This window comes from Olea europaea, chromosome 21 (genome assembly GCF_002742605.1).
Source record: "Olea europaea var. sylvestris chromosome 21, O_europaea_v1, whole genome shotgun sequence".
Classification (NCBI taxonomy): domain Eukaryota; kingdom Viridiplantae; phylum Streptophyta; class Magnoliopsida; order Lamiales; family Oleaceae; genus Olea; species Olea europaea.
Genome location: NC_036257.1, coordinates 2,170,630 through 2,181,177, shown reverse-complemented (window position 1 = coordinate 2,181,177; position 10,548 = coordinate 2,170,630).

Genomic DNA, 10,548 nt, shown 5'->3' with positions numbered 1-10,548 from the left:
CAAGCAAAGCATTACTTGTACGAGACCTAGAGGTTGGAGACTGAGCTCCCTTTGGTAAGGGAAGAGACAGTGAAGAATTACATTGCTAATTTCTATCTAACAGAAAAGTATCAGAGCTTTGCTGCCTACTGGAGGAGGTTTGGCTATGCTGAAATGGTGGAGAAGGTAGAGGAGCTTTTTTTGAATCTGAAAACAACAATACTAAGGTAGGGATGTCAATTGGGCCGAGCCGGCTTTTAAATCAATTAGTTATCGTTGACACCTAGGAATGTCAATTGGGCCGAGCCGGCTCGTGGCTCGTCGGCTCGGCTTGTCAAAGCTCGGCTCTTGATTTGACGAGCTCGAGCTCGAGCCGAGCGGGGGGTCGCGTCCAACGAGCCGAGCCCGGTCGGCTCGTGAAGCTCGACGAAAAAAGTGGAAAAAATTAAAATTTTATCAATAAAATTTGAAAAATTTGCAAAAAATAAAAAAAAATAAAAATTCACGAGCTCGTGGCTCGTGAGTACACGAGCTCGTGGGCCGAGCCGAGCTCGCCCACAAGCAACGAGCTGCTCGCCACGAGCCCGAGCCGAGCTCGTGGGTTAACGAGCCGAGTCGGCTCGGCTCGGCCCGGCCCACTGCCACCCCTATACTGAGGGTAGAATATCTGGACGATGTGCCAAGACCACTGTAGAGGAAGCAGTGATGAAGAGACTTTTACAGAAGAACTTTTCAATGTAGGATTGGCAACGGTTTGGTTATAGGTCGGTTCGGCCAAAACCATAACTGCACCACTAATTTTTTTTTACCACACCATAACCGCACCATAATCACGTAAATCGGTTCTGTTCGGTTCGGCACGGTTCGGTTTAGTTAATAACCACGAAAATAAATTATTTTTTATAGGTTCATCTATCAAATTGATATAAAACAATTTATGAAAAAAGTCAATGAAAACAAAAACACAATATTCCAAATGAAAATGCAAACATTATCCAAATTTTCAATTGTAAAATACAAATTTAACAAACAATCTTATAAATATAATAATACTAAATTTTTCCTTCATTCTTAATTGTTGTGCATCGAAATTACTTGATTCATTCTTCCCCACAAGTCTTACTAGCATAGATCAACACTCAAAGTTGATTCATATATAGTAAATAAGAAATGTAAGTAGAGAATATAACGATATTACCTATTTCGAAATGGTCTTAACTAAGATTTAAATATAAAAAAAATGTACCTCTTCGTCAGCTTCCTTCTCGCTAAATGTCGCACAAGCTCTAGAGTATGATGAAGAAGTAGAATTTTCTGCACATAATAGAAAAAAATTAACAATAAAAGGAGTCGTGCGTGAGTTTGTGGTCTGTGGAGAGTAGGGTTTGCATTTATATACTGTCATACTTATGCTATTATTATGGGCTAATGGTAAGTGGGTTGGCCAGCTGAGTCATGTAGATGTAATGGGGGGATTTTGTTTTGGGCTAGATAGAAATGTAGTGTAAAGCTCAATAATCAATTCAATTGATTTTTTTTAGCGGGTAATCGGTTCGGTTTCGGTTCGACGGCTTCAATACCATACCCGCACCGCCATGAACCGGTTCATAAAAATAAAAACCATATCCGCCCCATTGCTCCATCGGTTCGATTTTTTTCGCCCCATTCGGTTCGGTTAACCGCGGTTTTCGGTTTTGACGGTTCAAATTTCCATCCCTATTTCAATGAAGTTGTCACCGAAGCGTCTATAGCGGAAACATCATGGCCACAACCAAGTGTCTCGTAATGTGGTTTCTTGAGTCTCCTTTAATTTGTAATGGCTATGGCCCTCATCTTGTAATAACAATCGTACATCAATAGAATGATTTTTCTTAAGTATTTTGTGTTTAATTTTTACATTTATACTTGACTTTTGTGAATGCCAAGTTCAGGAACATGATAACTAAGTTAACTAATAAACAATTATAACACTTGCGCTTAAAGACTTCACATTGGGTTAACAATGCATATGGTCTTTTAATTGGAATTCTTAACATTTTCAATCAAACATAGTAACTTTGCAAGTAGTTGAGATCTAAAATGGTAATTGCCTTCACGCCTTTTGATCAACAACGGCTTTGAATATTTAATACCAATTAGCATAATGGGACTATGCATAGTCCATGAGGTAGCAAAGTGACTCTTTTTCATGGTGGATGGTTCATCCATGCAAAGGCTTCTCATTTGACGTTCAGCTTTGTCAAATGAGGAATGTGATGTATGCCTTGAAGTTCAAAGGAGGTGACCCTCGTTTGAAGTCAACCCCCTCCTTCGAGGTGCTTATACTTCCTCACATGGTGGATGGTTCATCAATGTAAAGGCATCTCATTTGACGTTCAACATCGTAAATGAAGCATGTGATGTCCGCCTCAAAGTTTAAGCGAGGTGACCCTCTTTTGAAGTCAAACCCTTTCCTCCGAGGTGCTCACGCTTGCTCGCATGGTGAATGATTCATTCATGCAAAGGTTTTCCATTTGACGTTCAGCTTTATCAAATGAAGCATGTAAGGTATACGTCGGAGTTCAAACGAGGTGGCCCTCTTTTGAGGTCAAACCCTCTCCTCCGAGGCGCTTACGCTTTCTCACATGGTGGATGGTTCATCCATGCAAAGGCATCTCATTTGACAATCAGCTTCGTCAAATAAGGCATGTGATGTACGCTTCGGAGTGCAAAGGAAGTGACCTTCTTTTGAAGTCAAACCCTCTCTTCCGAACCATCCATGCTTAAACAAAGTCTAATCTTTCTCAATTTAAGTAACATCATAGGAAATATAAGCTTTTATTCATATTCAAAAATTTGTACAAATACTGCTTCCAACAACAAAATACATTAATTGGTAGTACACTCTCAAGTGTTCAACATTCCATAGGTGAGGTTGTATTTTACCATTCAAGTTCTCAATCTTATGAGTTCTAGATGGATCTCTTTCCTTATGCGGTAAGGTCCTTCCTAATTTAGACTAAGATTACCACGCTTGGCTCCTTGGAAGAAATCAAGCTTGCACATCCTTTTTTACCTTTGCATTGTAGTAGCTCATCATCTTCCTTTGATACGTAGCCAACTTCATCTAAGATTCGTTCCTTTTTTCATCAATGGAATCAAGCTTGGACCTCCAAAGCTCATCATTTGTTATTTCATTGAAGTGTAGATGGTAGCCCGACCTCAACCGGGCTCATGGCCTCGATACCATTAGCCATTGAAAAGGGAGTTTTCCCTGTGTGGGTCCTGTAGTGGTTCAAATTTCCCACAGCACCTATGGTAGCACATCAACCCACGTCCCTTTGGACACATCTAGCTTTTTCTTTATGACATGTTTGATTGTCTTGTTCATAGCCTCAACTTGCCCATTGACTTAGGGATGATATGGTATGGAGAAGTACTTCTTGATCCCTAGCTCGTCGCATAGGTCCCTGACCTTCTTATTATCAAATTGACTTCCATTATCAGAGACGATTGAATGGAAAATTCCAAACCGGTATATGATATTCTTCCATAAAAACTTGGAAGTGTTTGTTTCCGTAATTTTGGCTAGAGGTTCGGCTTCAACACATTTTGTGAAATAATCTATAGCAACGATTACAATATTTGCACTTTCTCTACCCTTCAATAGGGGACCTATAAGGTCCAGCCCTACTTAGCAAATGGCCAGAGAGTGGATACTACAATCAATTCGTGTGAAGTTTGTCTTTAAATAGGAGAGAAGCATTGAATTTTGTCACATTTACGTACAAACTAGATAGCATCATTTTTCAAAGTAGGCTTGTAGTACCCCCTGCCTTAGTACTTTTTGTGCCAATGCGAGTCCTCCCAAGTGGTTACCACTACACTTTCGTGGATCTCTGAAAGTATATAAATAGCTTGTTCCCCACCAATGCATCAGAGGAGGGGCATGGGAAGCCTATCTTGTAGAGTACGTCATCAATAAACACAAAGTGAGCTAACCTCCTCCTCAGTTTGTAGGCCTCCTCTTTATTGTTGAGAAGAACCTAGTCCTTAAGATAAGTAATGATGGGTTGCATCCAAGTGGGAGTCTTTTCCATCCACATCACATCTGGTGTGGCAATAGAAGGCTTTAGGAGGTGCTCAATTGGTACTACCATCAACAACTCTAAATCCTTGCTGTTAGCGAGCTTAGACAATGCATCAACTTGTGTGTTTTCAGAATGTGGGATTTGGACTAGCTCAAAATTTTCAAACGATAGGAGCAAATCCATCACCAACTTTCAAGTAGGAAGCCATGCCCTTATCTCTGGTTGTGAAGTTACCATTAACTTGGCTCACAATCAATTAGGAGTCACCGTTGATGAGTAGCCTCCTTACTTTCATTTCATTGGCTAATCTAAGGTAGGCAAGGAGCGTCTTGTATTCGACCACATTGTTGGTAGCCTTGAATCTGAACCTTACCATCGAGTTCAACTTGTGACCTTTGGAGCTCACTAAGACCACCCTAGCTCTCGAACTTGTATCTCTAGTTGAACCTTCGTGAATATATTCCAAGTGGGGGCTCAACAGGTTCCATTACTTCCTCCACCTTGGGGATATTGGCAAAGTTTGTCACAAAATCAGTTATGGCTTGGCCCTTGATGGCTGTTCTGGTTTTGAAGAGCATATCAAATTCACTTAGGTCCATCACACATTTCAATAATCTTCCCGAGGCATCAAGTTTTTGAAGTATTTGCCTACGAGGAAAGTTAGTTAGCACATGTACTTGTAGGCTTGGAAGTAGGGCCTCAATTTTCTAAATGCTGTAATCAAGGCCAAAGCTAGCTTTTCCATGTTGGGGTAGTGAGTTTCAGGCGCTAAAAGTACCTTGTTGGTGTAGTACACGAGTAGCTGGGTGGTGCCTCTTCTCTGATGAGGACCACACTAATGGCCTCGTTGGAGATGGCCAAGTACATTTGTAAGGCTTCTCCAAGCTTAGGTTTCGAGAGAATGGGGGCTTACCCTAGGTGCCTTTTCAGGCCTTGGAGAGCCTCTTCACACTCTTCCGTCCATTGAAATTTCTTTTCCCTTCAAAACTTCAAATAACGGGAGGCATTTGTCAATGGTCTTCGAGATAAAGTGACTTAACATAGCCATATGACCGATTAAGATTTAGCCAAACATTTTGTTGAGTAGCCTTTAATTAATAGCCCTGACATTTTTCAAGTCGAAGGGCATTATTTTGCAGCGATATAGGCCTCCATCTGGAGTGAATTGTCTAAATAGTCACTGAACTTTACATTAGGTTTCCATGAGTTCACTGAACTTTAAAAACCACATCATTCACCACTAAACTTTCATTTAGTAATCTCGTTAGTCATCGAATGCTGACATGGCTTGCTGACATGACCGAATGCCGACATGTCTTGCTAACGTGGCGTAAAACTCACTTAAAAAAACCAAAATCTGAACTAAAACAGTGAAACGCAACAAATTTGCACTAGCAAAAGAGAGCAAATTGCCAAATTCACAGTAGATATCTCCATCTCCCTCTTCAAAATCAACCACCATCACCACCACCAATAGTCATCGTAAACCACACCGCCAATACCCATGCCACCACCAATTGATAGTAAATTCGCATATCAACAGGAAAAAAAGGGTAGATTTTGATTCAAAAAATTGGAGCAAGTAGTGGATTGATTGATTTAATTGAGAAGTTACCCAAGGTCGTATTAACCTGCTGAAGGTTCTACTGGGTCCAATTTGTTGCAATGACATCATTTTTTTTTGTCAATTGGACGCGAATTCATCTAGGGTGTGAAGTACATGTTTTTCCATTTTTTTGAGCCTGAAAATTTGAATTGATGCACTATTTGATGATATGAAACCAAGGTTAGATGCAGCTTGGAGTGAAGAAGAGGCCAATATGTGTTAACCGTGATGGGTGTTACCGGAATGATGGTTGCGCTAAGTTTTTTGGCCGCGAATGTTGAGAGGTTTGGTGGTTATCGGGGTACGTTTAGGGACAACGTGAGGCGGGGATGATGGTCAGGATTGCTGGGCGGGTGATGCTGATACCAGTGATGGTGATACCCAGCGATCTAGGTGGCAAAATGGTGGCCGGTGATGGCGGTGGACATAGTTTTGAAGTTTGAACTTAGTTCAATTTTTCACTTTTTTTTTTTGGTTTTTTGTTTCTTTGTTTTTTTATATATAACATGTTTTAATGAAGAAAATTCATGTGTATAGCATTTGCTTGACTTGGTAGTCATTAATTGACACATCAACAAGTCGTGTTAGCATTTGGTCAATTTTTAAATGGAATTTGAGCTTGGTGACTAACGAGATTACAAAATGAAAGTTTAGTGATGTATAAGGTGATTTTTAAAGTTCAGTGACCTTGTGGAAACCTGGTGTAAAGTTTAGTGGCTATTTAGCCAATTCACTCTTCTATCTGCGATGAAAGATGTGCTTTCCTAATCAGCTGGATACATGAAAATTTGGTTGTAGCTTGTGTAGGAATCCATGAAGCTCAACAACTCATGACTGATAGTGGAATCTACTAGTTGATCAATCTGAGAGAGAGGAAAACTATCCTTGGGACATGCTTTATTAAGCTTGGTAAAGTCAATACATGTCCTCCACTTGCCGTTGTTCTTCTTTACCAGCACCGGGTTGGACACCCACTTCGAGTAGATGGCCTCCCTAATGAAGCCAATTTTTTTTTTTTATCAATTTTTGCACTTCGTCCTTTAGGGCCTCGTATCTTCTCGGGTTGAGGGCTCTTCTTTTCTGCCTATATGGGGCAACGTTAGGATAAATTTTAAGGCTGTGGCAGCTGACCTTGGGGTCAATGCCCACCATGTTCTCGTGCCTCCATGCAAAGACGTCAAAGTTCCTACTCAGGAAATCCTTAAGTTCTATTGAAAGGCCCTTTTCCACCTTCAAGATCTTGGTGGGATCTCGAGGTTCTACTAAGAAGCTTTCAAACTCGTCCAATAGAGCTATCTGGGGCTTGGGTTTGGTCACAAGGGGTCAATTTTATCAATCATGAACACTTCATCAGGAGCGCCAATCATCTAGGTGTCCTCATGCTTGTGTCCTAGATCTGGGACGTCCATCATATCTATGTCAACAATTGTAACTTTGATGTCCTGGGGCTCAGCCTTTCTCATTGAACTTAGGTGGCACTTCGTGCTCCTCTCTGGTCAATCCTTACGGTTGCCACCCTATGTTCTATCAAAAATTCTATACATAAGTGGTAGATAGAGTGATAGCCCCCAAATCAAGACGGGTCTTCCCAACATCCCATGATAAGCTAACCTGCTGTTAACTATCAAAAACTCCATGAAGTTCAAAGTAGTTTGAGGTGGCTCTCCCATTTTCATCGCAAGTGTGGTCCTTTCTCTTGGAGTTATGCTATCTCCGATAAATCCATACAAGGGAGTGGTGGTAGGAGTTAGGTCATGATCTAGAATCATCTTATCTAATGTGGCTTAGAGTAGAATGTTCACAGAACTGCCATTCTCTACTAACATTCGCTCGAGCCCATTTCAGACCACCACTGTCTTCACAACAAGGGCATCGCAATGGAAAAATGGACACCTTTTAGGGATGGCAATTTAAATTGTCAAAATCGAAAATCGCGGTTAACCGAACCGAATGGGGCAAAAAATCGAATTGACGGTGCAATGGGTGGATAGAGTATTTGATTTTAATACCTCGATTTAGGGCTGGGCGGGTATCGTATGTATGTCGTCGCCCAGCCTTGAACCAATTGCCTATTAAAAAAATAATTGAGCAATTGGGCTTTCCATTATTCTTTCTATGGTAATCTGTCTAGTCCAAAATTTCTAGCCCATTATCGACCCAGTCCAATAAGGTGATTAAACTAACCCAATTCCCCAGTAACCCTACCACAAACATTTATGGAAATTGGAAAATTGGAATCAACATTCAACAATAGCCGTTTGTGGTTCGCCGTCCCCAATTTTTTTCTTCTTCGTCACATCGTGTGTTTCTCTCTTTCAGTCGTCCATTACTTCTGCCTCTGGTGAGCTTTTCATCTCATCTTTTGATTATTTGTATTTTTCTGTTTGAATTTGTTGTTATTTCCAGTGTCTTTCAAAATTGGATTTGGTGGTTTTGCTGCCTTTTCTTCTCCTCTCTTCTCTCTCAATTACTCTTCAACCTCATTTTACCCCTTCTTGATTTTTAGTCCCAAGTTTTTTTAATCCTTATTTGGATCCAAAGCCCCAATTTGTTATTGTATTATCAATCTTGATTAGTTGGGTTTGGGCAGAAAATTTTCTTCAACTACATTATAATTAAGGATCTGGGGTGTTATTTTAAGCTAATCTTGATGCTTGCTTTATTGTCTTTGATCTTTGAAATTGATGTCTGCAATTCTAAGTTAGCTTTTTCTTTTTGGGTTTATGATAAATTCTACATATAAATGCAGGGCTCATTTAGTTCAATATTTCTTTGTTGTTTTCCTTTACTGGTTCTATTACCTTTTGGAATGATATTCGTATATATTCATTGACCATTTAGAGAAATTATTGTGTAAGAAAGAGCAAGTGTTTGGATTTATAAATATTGGATATGGTTCAAAAATAAGCTAATTTGATAAAAGGAAAAGGGATTTTATCTTTATGTTAGCTGGTTGATTTAACTGAATTGGATTACTTTTCTGTTTGGTTTTTCTTAAAATAATGAGAACATTTTCTGTCTAATGGAGAACTAATCTTTTCTTTAATTGAGTTTTTAAATGTCTTGGGTCATGGCGTCACTGATTGCCCTGGTGTCTCGGAAACTGTACATAAAAAATGACTTGGAATATCATAATTTATTCAACTAGTCTTAATTTGGCCGAACCGAACCGTTCCCAACCTCCGCATCCTCCTGAGTGAACACGATGGGTGGTGTTTGATTCCTCCGAAATCTACCATCTACTATGTAGTTCGCCAACTAGGGGGCTTAACTTCTCTAGCATAGTTTCTTTGGACGTTTTATGTTTCACCGCCAATCTATGACTTCATTTTCGGTTAGGGCCACACGAACAATAGATGTCGGACCCACTTGCATACGCTCAACTATTTCCAACATGTTAGGACAAAATAATGGTCAAGAATTCTCCGACAAACGAGGCGCGGGAACAGCTTCTTAACACGAGACAATCATTTTCAGAATCTGACAATGTATTTACGAAACGATTGTACAATAATTGCCAACCGTAATGAACTAACATGAAGTAAATACAATTATCATGGAAGAGGAAATAAAGAGTAGAGTTTTTGTATTCAAAGCCACATTAGTTTTAAAAGGGTTATATGGGGGAGTATTTATAATAGTACAAGCGAAATGGTGGCCCTTGGATGAAGATACACGTGGCTTTATCTCCTTATTTCATACATCAAATCCTAGGCATCACTCTTTGACTTGCTAGCCTGCTATACATTTATTACTCAAGCAGAGTCGCCACTTTGTTGATAAGACTTAATACTTACACTCATGACTAATGTCTCATCAGTCATTTTGTGTAGAATAAGATATCTTGGAAGAAGTAATAATGAAAGATGCTTGGAGGCTTTTGCCTTGGCAATATGGGCTTCGGAGGACTCCACCTTGGGGAAATGGGCTTCGGCTTCGGCCATATTGCAAAATGGGTCGACATAAGGGCCTCGGCCAAAATGCAAGGTGATTCGGGTTTAAGTGGCCTAATAGCTACAGTGGGTTGGCCATGTGGAGCTACGTGTGGCGAGGCATAACACTTACAACTGCTCGCTTGGGTTTTCCAGCATTGATATGTTGTTTGCTATTGATGTCCAATTGCAAAGCGGTCTACCTATTACAAGAATTCATTAAATCCGCCCAGACTAATTTTATCTTTGATGATTCCAGGGTCCTTGAAGCTATGAAGTTCGGCTAGCGTGGTTATGAACTGTTATCGAAAGATAGGACTTTCATCTCCTCTAAGAGAATTCGAAACCGGCCAGTAGCTTGGCACTTCATGTATTCAATCAGCCGAAGTTGTAATGTTTTGATTCACGCTCAGTCACTTGTTTTGGATCATTAGATCATTGTAATGTCTTATTTTGTATGCCAAGGTATACCCGGAGCAGTTGTACTTAAATTTTTTATCAATACAATTTATTTATTTGATCAAAAAAATAAAAGAAACAGAGGGTGACATTGAAGAACATATCAAAATTATATTTAACCAACATGGGCAGTGACTTAGCCCCATCGAGCCACGAGTATTCCAAGCTGGAATGATCGAGTGTTAAGGAGATGTCGAGCATCGACCCATATGTAGGGATTTTTATGAAGTTCCCTATGCAAAGATTGGCGAATCAATTCTCAACTATGTTGACATTTATTTTACAATGGGTTTCCATAATAACCCAACAAAATCTCCTTGCTTTCCTCCTACAACTACCTTGGCATCGTCAACCCAATTACAAGACCACTTCGATTTTTTATTACTCAGTTTGGCCTCCACAATAGAGATCAAATTGGAGGAATTTTCGAAAAGATATAGCTAAGAACTAAACAATTTCTGTTAATTTAGAGTACGATAGGTAAAATGAAAGGGGAATGTGA